The sequence below is a fragment of the Protopterus annectens genome, chromosome 12.part0, assembly GCF_019279795.1.
Source record: "Protopterus annectens isolate FY-2018-M chromosome 12.part0, PAN1.0, whole genome shotgun sequence".
Classification (NCBI taxonomy): Eukaryota; Metazoa; Chordata; order Ceratodontiformes; family Protopteridae; genus Protopterus; species Protopterus annectens.
In genome coordinates this window covers 1199873284-1199890311 of record NC_056746.1, presented here as the reverse complement: position 1 = coordinate 1199890311, position 17028 = coordinate 1199873284, and positions in this window count along the sequence as shown.

Here is a 17028-nt window from a genome sequence, read left to right as displayed (position 1 = left end):
ATTATTTCTTCCTGGGCCTCTGCTAAAAATTGTTTTTTTGTTCCAAGTCAGACTGTCCTGATTAACAAATGTTAAATAAAATTGGCAGGCATTTGAATTTCAGACTTCAGGTTTCTGAATGTTTAATTCCTTACATATTTGATGGTGCAGTCATGCAGTGGCAGTATTGTTGCCTCACAGCTATAGGTTTTCTAGTTTAATTCTTGGCTGGGTGCCTTCTGTGTGGGGTCTGTATCTTATCCCTGTGTTTGTGTGGATTTGCTCTGGTGTCCTGCCATTTTACAAAGACATGTGTTTACAGTATTTCTCCCTGGGCCTCTGCTGAAAATTGTTTTTGTTCCGTCTTAAGTAAAATTGACAGGCATTTGAATTTTATTTCAGACTTCGTATTCTTCAGAAAATACATAATAAAACAACTTTTTTATTCTAGCAATAAATATATAGTAACACAACCTTTTATTATAGCAATTTTCTAAGTTTATAAGATGACTATTTGAAATTTGTCCTTATTTTTCGGACTGTATTACCCTGTTATTGGCTTTGCCCAGGTTTTTTGTGCTAAGGTTGACGGCTATGGCAAGAACTGAATTCACTGATTATGTTTGAGGGCTGTATTCCCTCATTACTGGGTTTGTCCAGGTGTTTTGTGCTCAGAGGTTGACAGCTATGGTGAGAACTGAATTCATTAAATGATAGCCATTTAAGTTTCAGTCTTCCTTTCTTTCACAAAACAGCTGATTTGGCATAGTGGTATGTTGCTCTGACTGTTTTGCACAGGGACCTTGGCAGTAAAATATATGGTGGTAACAGCATTTTTCTTTCACAAAGCAGGTGATTTGGCATAGTGGTATGTTGTTCTGACTCTTTTGCACAGGGACCTTGGCAGTAAAATGTATGGTGGTAACACAGCATTTTATTCTAGCAGCTTTCCAAGATTATACAAGCAATGTTTAATGTGTCCCTGGTTTTTACCCTTTTGACCCACCCCAATAAATTTGGCTTTTTCCAGATTTCTTGTGCTGCGAAGTTGAGATGCAGTTGAATATTGAATAGATTTTACAAGGAGCTGAGAGCTGCAGGGGAAGAGAAGTTTAGTGCTGATTATGCTAAGTCAGCTCACATTGCTAATAGCACAACAGGTTGAGTACTTGCATTTGATGTAAAAAGTTGTTGGTTCTATTCCCAAAAGGGGTGAATGCTGTTGTACTGAAAGCTAAGATACTAACTATGAGCCTGTTATCAGTTTGCCATCCATTTCCTATTGCAATATTACTAGCTTATTTTTAATGTAATTTAGGCAATTTATTCCTCAGGGGCATCAGACACTTTATTTTTCGATGAAACCATGAAATATAAAGATGATTGCTAGCAGCAACCTCTTCATTACAGATTTATTTAATGTGGAATTATTTAGATTACTTTTTTACTACTTCAGAGATTGTGCATATTTACTGATAATGGTGGACAGTAGAATTATGCATATTTACTGATAATATTGGACTGTAGAAGTTTGAGTATACTTTTATGATGGAAATGTTCTGAATTGGGCAGTTTTGTCATTGGTGCATACGTTTTGTTTCATTGTTTACTGGAAAAATGTTCAAAGCAATAGGAAGGTGTATCAAAGAGCACATGTATGTTTCATATGCAAGGGGCCTATGATTTGAAAACAGCCCAGAATTAATCTTTATCTGCCACGGGTAAAATGTATTTTTTTTGAATGTGGGTTTCAATGTTGTTTCAATGAATGTGAGTTTCAATGGCAGAGAAGTTTTAATGCCAAGTTTGTTTAGCAGATGTCTTACTGTTTGTGCTGTAAAATGCAAAATAAAACTTTCAAATGAAGTTCAAATCATCATAGAAGAAAATCAGTATGCACATTAGTGTTTATGGTAAATGGAGTGAAATAGCCAAGTAATGGATCATTGGAATGGCTGCAGGGGGAGGCTCCATTCGACCATGGTTTTGGAGGGGGAAGGGCAGCAAACTTAGGCAGTCCCAGCTGAACCATATAGCCAACAGTCCAGATTTTCAAAGAATGAATAGAATTTTTTGCTTCTTATTTTTGGTTTGTTCCTCATAACATTTGTGGTTTTCTGGCAAATCATTTAGGAATTAAGTCACTAAATAATGACACAGTGAGTTTCAGACTTCATAACCTTCAGAAAAATGCATGCTAAAGTAAGACCTGTTCTATCAACTGTCTCAGTTTATACAAGAGCAATTTTTAGTACTGTGTATATGTTCCCCCAATATATTTGGCCTTGTCCAGATTTATTGCATTAACAGGTTGAGAGGTACATGCAAATAAATTGCTTTATAGAATTAGACATAGCCAAACCTCTCAACTGTCCCTGATTTTGGCTCAAAATGTTGCTCTTCCCCTAATGATTCCTCCGCAAAATAGCAATTTTGGAAGAAAACATGGAGGGTTTATAATTAAGAAATAACTGTAATAATCAGTTAGATTACTTTTTTTCAGAAATGCATGTAGATTATTTTATTTTGTCAGCTGCTCAAGTTAGCAGTACTAATATTAAAGTGTCCCTTCTTTGACAGGTTCCCATCTGTATTGTGATGCTATTTTATATTTTTTACATCACATTTTTGGTCCATTTTTTATAAAATTGTGTTTTTTTGGCAAATTAGTAACAAATCATTAAAGACTGAAGTTAGAAGATAATGACAGACATTTGAGTTTCAGTTTTCATACCATTCAGAAAATTCATACTAATGCAAGACCTCTATTATCGTTCTAAGTTTATACGAGCAATATTTTAAAAATGGTTCTTATTTTTGGGCCTTTGTCCCATTTCTTTGTATGGCTTTGTCCAGATTTCTTGCTCTAAGGTTGAGAGGTATGACAAATGTGTCAGGGCCATCACAAGTCAGCCAGAGACATTTCAAACTGTGACATACTTGTTGAACCCCACTCCCCCATGTAGTGACTCTGGATGTGTCGAAGCAAGGCAAGGAGTAGTTATGCAGTGTAAACATGCAGAGTATCCCCCATCCAAGGTAGACACAAGTACTAGAGTGGCTTTTCATCTGTCCTTGATTTTTACAGAATGGTCTGGTTTCTGTCATATTTTTTGTAATGTTGATTTATGCTTATTACTCAAAGTGCCTGTTGCTCTGTGTTTAAGTAGCAATACTTTAATGACCATCAGGTAAGCTTGGCTGATATTGCAAGATGCAAGTAAGCTTTAATCAGCATACTGTTATAGAATTGCCAACATTGAAAGCCTTTCTGTTGCCATGTAGAGAATACTTAACTAGATAATGTATAAGCCTTGGGTATTGAAATGCATATGCCAGTATTTATAATAAAGGACAGGATTACATTATTTTAAGAGTCTCATTACACTTGGAGACTTCCAGTCATCTCTGCAGGCTTTACCCATAAACAGATTGCCAATCATGTGGTCCATAACCTGTACAGTAATCCTTTTAAGCAATGTATCTTGAGCTTATTTCTTGTTTGCTTTTCATTTTTTACTTTGATCATGTTTTCCCCATGAAACAAGTAGATGTCAGGCAGCAGGTCTTTTTTTGGATAAGGAACATTTTTACAAGTGGGGGCATCAGAGATTTCTACTTTCAGCATGTTACTTGGTACTTTAATAAAGCTGAATATAAATTATAATTAGAACTGCAGTGCAAGAAGTGGTTTGAGTTGAGTGCTGCTTGTTTTTCTTATACTTGATTTTGACTGGCATTCCATTAATGTATTTAAAAAAGTTATTTATTTTTTCATGCCTCACAACCTTTTTTGTTTCCATCTAGATATTAAGCTGTCATGCAGTCAATGCATTGAAATATTTTTATTCTTCTACACTTCATTTTGTCTTGATTGGACTCTCATAATGACGGTTTGGCACCCAGGGCAGTATATTTAGTTTTTGTGGTTTTGAGCATAGCTCCTCCCCTTTCTAGTTGGCCGCACCCCTTCCCATTGACCCCACCCATTCAGCTGTCTCCTGCAGCCCCTCTTTGATTTGAAGTCACCAGCTGCCACTGACTACAACAACTACAAACTTTTCAAGCAGATCTTACAACAATCCTGGATCTCCCACTGTTCATCCCCAGGATAAAAAGTGCATCTACTCTCAAACAAAAGATTTTATGCAACATGAAAAGCTATGATGCATATGCATTATGTTTTTTTTTGCATATGTATGAAGATGTGAATTGTATTTGTAAAGACTCACATGTTATGTTTTTGTTTGTGTATGTAACTTTATACTCTTACTACATATTATGATTGCTATGTGTCATATAAAGCTTGTGTAGTATATTGTTATTATATGTCTTGTGGAATTTTTCTCCCTGGACCTTCACAGACAATGGGTTCTTGTCCTCTTTGGTACCTAAGGATCAATCTGCAATGACTGACTTCACAGAACATAAAGCTGTTTAAGTGGAGGTGACCACCAAAGCTGCATACATGTACATTGAACAAGGTATGTGTCAGTTACATGAACTAGATAAGATAAGACAGGTAGAGAAACCTTTTTCTTATTATTAGCTTTTCAGTTCCCGTGACAGACTTAAGCAATGTTTCACTTGCAGTCTGAGCTAAAGGCATGGCACGAGAGATCACAGGGTGTAGAGGGAGTCATAGTTGCTAAGAGGGGCTGGTATGGAAATAATTGTAAATTTTTATTTATTTATTCATTTGTTTATTTATTCTTCACTGAAATTAAAAGACAGACAATTGTATCTTAGAGTTGGAAGCTGAGTGTAAGCATATTACTATCATAGGCAGGTGATAATTATCCATTTGCCTAAATGCTAACAAACATCAACTAAAATGATGGGTTGATGTCTTTTACAATGATAGAAGATATACTACTGGCCAGACTCCATAAACTTTGTGGAATTCAGCAGATTGTGCCAGTTCTGCACAAGATTTTCTGCAAGCCAGATCATAAGCAAATGTGCCCTAGTCTATGGAAAATACTTCAGCACAAGGCAATATCAACAAATAAGAGGCAAAAGTGCAGTTACAATCATGGCAAAGCCATAGTCAAGGAAAACTCTTCCATAAAGTAATATATGTGTATTAGCAAAGCACATCTACAAAAGTATACAAGCGCAACAGACTGTGAGTAATGCAGGGAAAGTACTAGTTGAAGATAAATGCGCATCACCAGTAATTCCAAAAAGTGACAAATATTTTCAAACAGTTATGGATATCATCATAATACATATATAAATACCCTCATTACAATTTGCAGAATCCAACGCAATCCACAAAATTTCTAATAAAAAAATTAATTAAATAAGGCAAAGGGCAGTCATGGCCACATTATCATGGCTAACAGTAGCTAACAAGTGGGGTCTATATTACCAAATTGAAAAGTCATGTAATCGAATGGCATTAACATCACAAATGCCATTTATCGAAATCGCTCTTGTGGGGGGCTGCAACCCCCACACTCCCCACTAATTATACCAACTCTGAGATTGCACTACAGTGAGGAAAGAGCCAATGTTCTGATCTTCACTGTATCACAATCTCACTGCAAACACCTCCATGAATGGCAGTTCGATGTGAAATGCCATTCGATTACATGACTTTTCGATTTGGTGATATAGACCCAACAAGTGGTGTGGGCATAACTCTCAATGTCTTAGACCAAGAAATCTGGACAAAGCCATAAGTAATGGGCAAACAATGGCCCAAAAATAGGGACAATTTTTAAATATTGCTCTTACAAACTTAGAAAGTTGATAGAATAACACATTTTGTGTTAAAATGCATTTTCTGTAGGGTATGAAGACTGAATCTCAAATGTCTGTTATCATTTTCTGACTTCAGTCTTTAGTGACTTGCCAGTGATTTGTCAGAAAACCACAATGTTATGAAAAATGGACCAAAAATTTGTACAATTGAGAGTTATGGGTGTGGGACGTGTTAAACACAAGTAATGTACTCACCCAATGAAATAATGTGATAGAAAAACAGATTTGATGGTGAAGAAGAGGGTCACACACAAGATACAATGGAATAAGAAGGTTAGAGGGAAAGTCAGAGATGCATGGGAAAGTTTTTTTTTTTTTTATGGAAATAGGCCCTATTTTTTTGAAAATAGCAGGGGTGCAAAAGATATAGAAAGAGGAGGTGGGCAAAAGAGCATGTACAAATATATAACAAATATAAGGCATGACAGACAAAGACTGGTAATGCACATAAATGAAGAGGTAAGATACACAGACAGTACATATATTGACTATACAACACCAGTGATGGAAAAATGTCAAACAGGATACGGATGCTTACCAGCCATGGTGCACCACAAAAAGTACATGTGTACCAATGTTCAAGTCAGTGCTGAGATGTTGCAAACTGTGTGACAGTCATACGAGAATGAGTATGACCAATGGTAGATGTGTGTTAGAGAACACTAATTTGGGAGTGCTGTCATTGCAATACACAATAGATATTAAATACTATCATCCATCAGCCTGCCAGTAGTTCAAGTGTAAGCCGACCAAGAAGGATGATCAAATCCAGGCAAGAAAATGTTGGAGTAGACTAGAACCTCCAATGCTGTATGCAAAAGGCAAACAACAAAGTACAGTGCCAAACAGCAGTACTGCTGCTAAAGAATAATGTGTTTGTGTATTAAAACAATAAGTAAACACACCACCAGCACTGGGAAAAAGGGATCTTTATGTCAAAGAACACATTCCATGTGAGAAGCAACAGAGATGGGTGTTCAAGTATACAATGTAGATGTCAGTGGGTTCCTATCAGTTCAGAGCAAAATCAGTTCATTGAATGCCATTTTCAGTGCAATTACATCGAACATGCCATTTGTCGAACTGTTCATACTGAGATCGCGGTACAGTGAGGATCAGAAAATTCACCCTTTCTCCACTGTAGTGCAATCTCGGAGTTGGTATATATAATTTTGTATGATACCCGATATGGTGAAACAAGGTCATATTGTACCAGTACACCTATTAAAATTATGTGTTGCATGAAGATGCACATACACATATACAAATGCCATGTGTATGTGGAACATAAACCAAAGCTATAAGGAAGATGGGAGATGGACAACATAGACCCACATCAGTGAGGAAATGCTAGCAGGGGAAAACAGGCACAGAAGAAAGCAGCACAGGTATAGCTAAGGAGAAACATTACACCTGCAATTGTCTACAATACAAGATGGGCTGCAAGTCCTTGCATGGTACATTGAAGCAAATAGCCAACATCTGACGCAAGTGCATAGTGGCATTGAGGATGAATATAAACACCTCTGTGTACAAATGACAAAAAGAAAAACAGCAATGTGCAATAGTTAAACAGCAAATGGCTTAAGTACGCAAAAAAAAAATATAGGTTTGAACATCATGTACCCATATCTACTGCCATGCAAACATAATACAATAGGTGGCACACTCAACATCATTGATATAAATATCACAATACATGTGTAAGACTGATCAAAGGACAGTTCTGTGTACACAAGTATAGCACAGCAAAAGGGAATAAGTGCACTTAACTAGGTACATACAACAAGAGTTGTGTGTTGATCACATTAGGACCATACACATGGACAGCCATGTAAATCAGTGCATATGTACTACAAATGCATGCACATTCTAACCTGTGTATACATGTCTCAATATCAGCTATATCTAGAAAGACTGGTTAGCGCCATAAGCAAGATATGGACAAATAAGGGAGTCATAATTGAGGCTATATAATGCATCATTTCTGCATATTCAATAAGGGACCATTAAATGTCAATGCAATATTCGAAGAATACATGTGCAGATGTACATGTCACGCTACTCTAAAATGATAGTAGTATTAAACTGTGTAGTACATGGCACAATACTTGACAGTACATGGTAGGCGCAAGGTCATTGCTCCATTGGGAAAGCATTATGCAGCAATGTTACCAAAGGTACATAATCAATGAAACATTATGTTGTTGAACAGACATATGACAGGAAAAAATCAACACACAAATGGATTGTATTCACACATATGGATAAAATGTGCATATAAACATACTTGACTGATCTCACTCTGTTATGTGAGAGGAATGAGAATAATGTAATATATGAGTTGCTGTCATACCTTCTAAATATATACAGCAACAATACAAGCAGAACAAATCTGTCTCACTTGGGTCTACTTTAAAATACTGAAATGCCATAATGTCAACTTTCAGAACATTGAGGCGAAAACCACCAAACCTTACTTTACCAAATACTCACATCACTGTAACTCTTCACTTTGTAAGTAAACAGCTGGCCAACAGTACATAAAAAACAAACCAAAGCAAATAAAACCAACCCAAGTTCCCCACACACCCTCCTAATTGAAAATACCAACTCTGAGATTGCACCACAGTTTAGAAAAGGGGAAAGTTCACCATGTTGGCCAACTGCCTCCTTTTGCTGTGAAAAATTATGGTGATGTAAACATTCGTTAATGTAAGGTTTTGTGGTTTTCGTCTCAATGTTCTACAATAATGGCAGTTTATGATAATCGTGTAAATAATGGTAACACGTGTGTCATTTGCTAATGTGTGTCATACTGCAGAAGCAAGATAAGGCCAAATATAACCTGATATGGGCAGTATTCATCATGATTTCTACCCAAAAAGTGTGACAACAATATGCGATGTGTGCACAATTGTGCATACGCCATACAAATTGGCATACACAAAACACAGTGGTAGAAGCATTTCATAAATGGATCTCACAAACAATGCTTGCATCCTTGTGGGACCACCCTGATGAGGTCAAACATCACAAAAGATCTACCTAGCAATCTTCAGGAAGGAGCCAAGCATGGCTTGTGCCATGTCCTGAAAAATGTTATCCGTCAGATTTTTCATTTGTGTCTGGAAGATGTCAGTCATCACATCCTTGATCTGGTCCCAAACTTCTTCAGCATTGTGTGGCAGTGGACATTTGCAATGCTGATTCAAAGAAACAATGGCACAAGCAGGCCCTGGTCTGTCGTCATCATCATCATTTCTGTTGTGATCCCTGTCTTGGTCCTCCAAGTCTGACTCAGCTGGTTGTCATCTGGCATGTTGTCATCTGATCAATGAAGTGGCACAGGTCCCACACTCATTCACTTTAGAAGACAGGAACAAATAATTATACAATGAACCCCATTAATATTCCACAACGTGCATGCTGATTGGCCAGCATGCCCATTGTAAATCCCACAACATACCAATGGAAAAAGGTCCAGTCGCCAGGACTTTTTCCATTGGTATAAAGTGCTAAAAACATTTTTTTAACAAATAAAAAAGAAAAAAAAGAAAAAAAAACGGAGCAACGGAGACTGTCTTTTCTCTGTTGCTTCTGTTTCAAAGCATTGATGTACTGGGTATGCATGGGACGCAAGTCCCATACGCATGCTCGGTACATCAAAACAAGGAAGCAGTGTACCACAACCAGTGGAAGAACAGTAATATGCCATTATACAAAGACATTATTTAAGAAAAGTAAGTATTTTTTTCCATAAATAATGTCATTGTATAATAGCAATAACCGATTCTGTGGTTGTGGTATATTGAAATTTACCCACGGTTGGCTTTATTTAATCACTTGGGCTTCACCCTCATAATTAATCCACACCAGCCATGGGTAATTCTTCATTATACCACACTACATCATTGGTTATTGCTTAATTATACATACATGAGAGATATTAACTTCAAAATAATGAATATCGGAACATTCAGACAGAAAGTGCATAATATACATGTTTTAACTGTTATGTATGTGATGTTATGCTATGGTCTGAACTTTTCTAACTATAATGCCTTATTTGAGGACAGGCATACATCCAATCCAAAACAAATTCCAAAAAGGTGTGTAAGATACATCAGAGTCATATGCCAAACATGAATGAAATAAAACACAATCACTGATATGACATGCAAAAAAATGCATAAGCTTGTTAACATACATTAATATACATGTGCATTACTTGTCCATATGAACAGACATCATGTACATCATGTGACATTGTACACTGTGTCAGATCTGTTACAATACCTGCCATTTGTCATATGCTTATATATATATATATATATATATATATATATATATATATATATATATATATATATATATACATGTAAATATATGACATAACAAACTAGAGATTACACAATGCAGAATAAATAAAGCATTATAATGGGCCTGGAAAGAGGTCATTCTCACAATAGTGATATCTATTAGAAAGTAATGCACATGTCAAGTCTTCCTATATTGCCACATTTGCCACATTTATCTGCTGCTTCACAGTATGTATTAACATGTGTCACATGATACAATCAGACTTGCAGGCAGACATCTGCAACAAGTAATTTTTACTATAACGTCAGGTGTGGATTGACATAAATGTAAAGTGATTATGTGATATGCAAGTAACAACACTAAAACATATAGAACAGGACATGTGTAATGTGTGCCCAGGTTACATCACAGTACAGTGCATTCATAATGCCAGTGTAACAGTCACCAGTTCTGGCCCATGAGGTTTATTTATACATCGTATAACAAACAACACAAAGTTGTAATAACAAGTAAAATATAATGAGTATACAACATTCTAAATGTCATGATAGCCATATATTGATGATATAAACAGAAGGCAATGACTGAATAACTGAGTCCATCGTACATTTTCATTTAAGTTACAGAGGTAATCTATGTGTCAAACATGACTCAGTCTATTAAACATACTGCCGGTGGTATCTGCACATTTTGATGTACCAGCCTTCTGTATGCATGCAAAGCACACATGTGAACAACAGACAGAGTAATATATCATTAATCTGCAAGACATATGCTGTGCTCCTCCAGCTTGGGACAAGAAAATGGAGCCCTATTCTAAACAATTTGTTTCAGTGTAGCTAAAAACTAAGAGTGCAGTGCCTCTTTTAGAATAAGGTGCCTGGAGTACACCTTTTTCTACATAAGCCTTATACCAATGCCAATCACATTCACTGAGAACAGCTCATTAGGAAAATTACTCTTAATCATTACTTTGTGTATCTCACACATTTAAGTTGGCACTAGAAACCAGTACTATTGCAAATAATGTTTCAAACTGACATATTAGAGTAAAATGTGTGCAGTAAAATATAGTTTAATAATAACACTGTTACTATTTTAATAGCTATGCAAATGAGATTAGCAATGCAACAATGTTACTGGGTGACATCACAACATGATATAAGCAGAACAGAATTTGAATGTTTCTGAAAAACTGTGCACAGAGAGAGACACAAGAACAGCAAGTAATAGCTAGAAAGTATGTGCGTGGCAGACAGGCATACATACATTTGTCTTTACAGATATATCACTGCCATTGTTTATGTCTACAGTATGCCCAGATATGTACTTGCAAGTATGAAACAAATGTATTGAAGATCACAAGCATACTGTGAAACAGGTCAGAAACATAATAAAATTAGGAATGCTTTGTGGCACAACAACAACAGAAAATTGTAAGGAAGGCAATGTTTCACAACTCTAAGAGTGCAGTTATACAATGCTGGAAGAGCAGAGGAACTCACAAATTACATGATCCATGAGTCAGTAGACACCATCTCAATAATGGAATCAACACAATACACATATACCTCACCAAACAAAACCCTTCCACACATACACAGTAGCAACTGCATGGTGTACAAACGATAACAGTAAAAACAATGTTTGACATTGTACATACAGCACACACAACAAAATAATACATACATCACATTCAAGTCTAATTCAATATGCCAGATGAATACAAATGTGTATCATTTAGACAGATGCATATCATTTAAGTTGTGTCAACAAACAATGCATAACGTCATTCTCAGAAAAAAGCAGTTAATAACACATTAGACATTTCATGTAAAATGATGTACATATTACTTTCATTCATAATAAATCATTATGCATTACACATAACTCACAGATACACTGTGAGAAGTCTGACATAACATTAGCATGCCTGAATGTCCTAGGACTACACATCCAAACCTGCGGAATGAAATATGTTAATAACATTTCTGTAGAAATAAGGGGGTAAAGTAATAACACATACCTCTCTCCCTACAATGCTTCTCAAGACTGTGCAAATGCTCTATGCATAGAGTGGCATTTCTGGCAAAATTTTCAGCAGCTGCAAACATCAAGAGATACTGAGCATTACAGCAACATAAGGATCATTTTATTTCAGTTCATAATGACTGCCAGCAACAGCAAAAGAACAGTTTAAAACATACCCCGGGATTTGCATATTAATGAGGTACGGTGCATGTAAGCAAGGTTTTGCATCTTACACCAGTGTTGCTGGATGCAAAACCTCTAATATGACTATGGATCATACCTCTTAACCATTTAGTGCAAGAAATCTGGACAAAGACTAAAATAATAGAGGGACAAAGACCCAAAATAGGAAACTATATGAAATATTGTTCTTATAAACTTAGAAAGTAGCTAGAATAATATGATTTGCATAAGCATGCATTTTCTGAAGGATAGGAAGTGCAAAACCCAAATGGGTGTTACTATTTATTAACTTCAACCTTCACTGATTTTCCAGAAAACTACAAATTTTCAAGGAACATCTCAAAAATATGAAGCAAAAATGTAAACATTCTGCATACATCAACAGTTGACAGAAATGATGTGGATAGCATTTCTGTGTAAGGTTGCTGGCTGCAAAAGTGGATTGCTCTCCCCTTTCTTGAGTTTTCTTCATTAAAATTTGTTTGGGGGCACTGCCATAGATTTTTTTTTCATCATTTCAAACATTTCTTCATTTTTTTTTTTTTTTTTTGCCAGTGTTTGCACAATGCACTGCTTGGCACAAATATTTTTGGCCATCCTCATCTGGTTTGTGCTAAGCGTGGCAGTGCACAAACTAGATGAATGGACCACCCGGGTTGCAGACAATACCCAGACAGTCACAAATTTAAACCAGATGCATTCAATTAAAAATATTGACCATCGCACAAACACAGTAAGTGGCATTGCACTGCAATTAACAGCAAGAAGTTTACAATGAATACTAAGATCTGGAATGTTATCTAAGTAATCCTGTAGCAGCAGGTTTTAATTGTTGGTGTGGAGTGCAGATGCTCCTGGGTTCTAGTACACAGTGTGCAAATGCTGTTTTCCTGTTGAGACTTGGCAGATTATAGCAATAAAGTGCAAAATACACAACTGTTTCCTCAACCTTTTTGTGGCAACAGCTGTAAGTGTAGAATTACTGCACACATAGGCCAAAGATCAAATACAGCATATTCCATACACTTTTAATGCTGCTCCATTTTTCATTATAGTCACTCTCATTTATAACACTTGACATAGTATAGCTGATATTAATATTTACATATGTGAGGGCTGAGACAATGTTATTGCATCAGTTACTTATTTATTTATCTATTGTCCATTTATTATCAAAATTATGACTGTGGATATACTGCATTCTATGTTCATGGAAGTATATTTCTGCTATCTGGACTGCCATGGTCTCCCCATTTGACTAACACAGTTACACAAGTATCTGTATATCAAATAACTTTAACATTATATTGCTTGCAACTGTCACACATTGCTTACTATCACACAAACACATTGCCCGGCATTGCACACCCTTGACTATCATGTTTCCACGATCGTAAGTGATGCACAACTTTTTCAAATGTTGCAAAACCAAAAAGTGTGCACTCTTAATAAGCACGATACATACAAGTGGTGATAAAATATCAGGATACAAAATGCAATTTGGCTGGAAATGCTCATTCTACGTTGGGATTAATCTATGGTAGTTATGCTGGGTGTTTATGGTGAGTGAGTGAGTGAGTGAGTGAGTGAGTGAGTGAGTGAGTGAGTGAGTGAGTGAGTGAGTGAGTGCATCTGAGCACAAAGGTGGGGTGTTTAGGAGTCTATTTTCTTTACTGGACTGCTAGCTAAGCAGCATGGGCCCTGGTTGCTGCAGCAAGACTATCCAGGCTCAGAATACAAGTCTGAAGCCTGGGATAGTATTGCCAGGGCTTTGACCAGTGCTGCAGGTATCCCTCACACTGGTGAACAATGCCAACATTAGTTTGATTACCTCTGAAGGAAGAAGTGGGATATCCTTGACCATTCGATCTGGGAATTTAGTGCGGGGGACACTCCACAGATATGTGTATAGTATCAGTTTCAGAGACTAATTGTAAGAATTAAAAGCTTTATATAGTCAAGATTGTTATTCATTATGGTATTCTGTTCTGTTCTGTTTTTTCCATAACTGGCACAGAGCTAGCATCGAATGTGAGATCCCATGTCATGTGTTTGTCAATGATGTGAGAAGCATGTGGTATGTATGCATCAGAACAGTACTGTTATTTATTTATTATTTATTTATTTATTTGCATTTGTTTACCGGGATGGTCCACTGGGCCAAAAAGTGTCCATTTTCGGTGGAGGTCTGGGGAGAAAAGCTCCACATACAAAAGAAATTTAAATACAATCACATTTTCTACATACATAGAGAAATAACTTAAAAAAAAAAAACAGACATACAATCTTATCATAAATTTTTAGTTAGAATAACAAAGACAGTATACATTATATACAAAATATACAAAGTACAGTATATCATCTGCTTTGGATACTGTAAAGTGAAGACAGCAAGAAATAGTTGCATAACTGTTAAGCAGAGGGGAGAAAAACATTAGTGAGATAAGGTGGGGGAAGATGCTCTGTAGTTGTAGCCACATGTGCATTGCCATAGGACTAAGAGATGCTGTTTTAGAGACTTTTTGAAGGATATGTCATTGGAAATAGTTCTGATAGAGCTGGGTAGGGAATTCCAAGTTTTAACAATGGTACATGAGTAGAGAAATTGACCATCTGCTAGACTGGGTATTTGCACTTTTCATTAACCAAGTTCTGCGGATACCCTCTTTCCAGAAACATTGCTGCCACTCTCTGTAACTTGATAAATACATCATCATAGGTTGATGTCATTCTGACTGCCCTGATACATTGGCCCTTCAATATACTCTTCTTTTGGCTGTATGGGTGGCAGCTAGAATATTCCAAATAAGAGTTACGGAAAATTGGCTTCAGATATATTTTAGATTTAAATCCCTTATCTGAGTGTGAAATATATGTATCTAAATAAGCTATCCCCTGTGGGTCAAAACTATGAGTGAACTTCAAAAAAAGAACTACTACTGTTCAAATATTTTATAAAGTCTTCTATCTCATTTATACTTCCTTTCCATAAAACAAAAATGTCATCCAAAAACCTAATATACATTCTAAAGTGTGTGACAAATTAACTATTAAATACATGAGTGTCCTCCCACTCAGCTAGATTGAGTTTGGCAAATATGGGGGCACAGGAGGCTAAGTTGGTTAATGAAGTAGTCAAATTTGTGTGGTCTCAATGGGGAAATATTTATAAACCTTTACTTGATTTAGGTTTGGAACAAGCATCAGACACTAATAAGGAAAACACATTTAGTAGAACTATCGTATTAGAGTACAGTCTATATAAAGAAGAAATAAAAAATGTTTACAAAGAATTGGAATATACTTAGGAGTAATTCCAAGATTTACAAATATTTATGGGAGTTACCTAGATTTGTTTATAAAACTGGGGTAAACTTAAACAAAAACTTAGAAAATTAAAAAAAAAAAAAACGAAATAAATTTACAAAACCACAGGGCACATGTAAATGTGGGGCTTGCGGTCTGTGTCATATATTTGAGGGCAGTGAATTAATGGTTGACAATATTAACAAGAGAATAGTTGATTTCAAGAATGGTAATTGTGGCACCAAAACAGTAAATTCACATGGCTAAATGCATGGTCTGTTCGGCATTTTATGTTGGTAAAAATGACAGCGCACTAAAGAGCAGAATATATGAGCATGTATATCAAATTAAGAAAGAAAATTTAAACAACACTCTCTACAGACATTTGGCCACTAACACAGTATTTCAAGAATTTAAATTTGTTATTTTGGATAAATTAATGGTAATCCCAAGGGGTGGTGATTTGAAAACTTTATTGGAAGATAGAGAGGTGAGATGGCAGCTTCTATTAAATTCCTCTGCCCCCCCCCCCTCCCCAGGTATCAATGATCATGTATGCCTTCAACCCATCTTAGAACTTAGAGACTGAAAAATAAGTGAACTTAAATCACTTTTATAAAAGGTTTTTAACATATTTCTAATACAGAATGTTTTCTGAATTTTGTTACATAGTTTCTGAATTAATGTACAGCATAGAAAGTATACATATATTTTTCATTTTTTGTATGATTTGTCACTTTAAAATATATAGCTTTTACTGGACTAATTGGATAATTGATGAATTTTGTTGGTATATGGGTGTGGATAAACATATATAAAAAGGCTTCATTACTCAGACATACTTTGATTCTGATGAAGTCCAGTTTTTTTTATGTGGTCAAAAGCACTTTATCACTATTAAAATTTATTGGATTTTATATACTGGAGTTTTTTGGGAGTCTTTATTGTCCTTGGTTTGCCAGTTGACAGTGAACACTTTTTATTCAGTATTGCGACTGATATTTTTTGGAGAGAGAGAGAGAGAGAGAGAGAGAGAGAGAGAGGAATGTTGGTGAAGGGATGCAGGTATTTCTGGGTCAGGTAGGTTGGGTAGGTGAGGAAGCAATTGCAGACAGAACATAAAACACAAGACACAGGGATGGTGAAGGACATAAGAGGTGGGTGAACGCCATGGTTGTGATGAGGGTGAAGACATCACAAATCCATGTACATCAAGCTGGATGACAATGAGAATCGAGTCCTCACCCAGTGGACTGTCCTCACTGTCACCTCACTGTGCTGATGGCTGCAGTGTCTGACATCTGCATCTCTTTGTGTTATTCAGTACAATGATGGAGAGCAGTGTCTACATCTGGTGAAGGTATGGACCAACTGTGTGGTGCACAATCCTACACACCAACCTGGGCAGTTCATCATGGGTGATAAAATCACCACCTC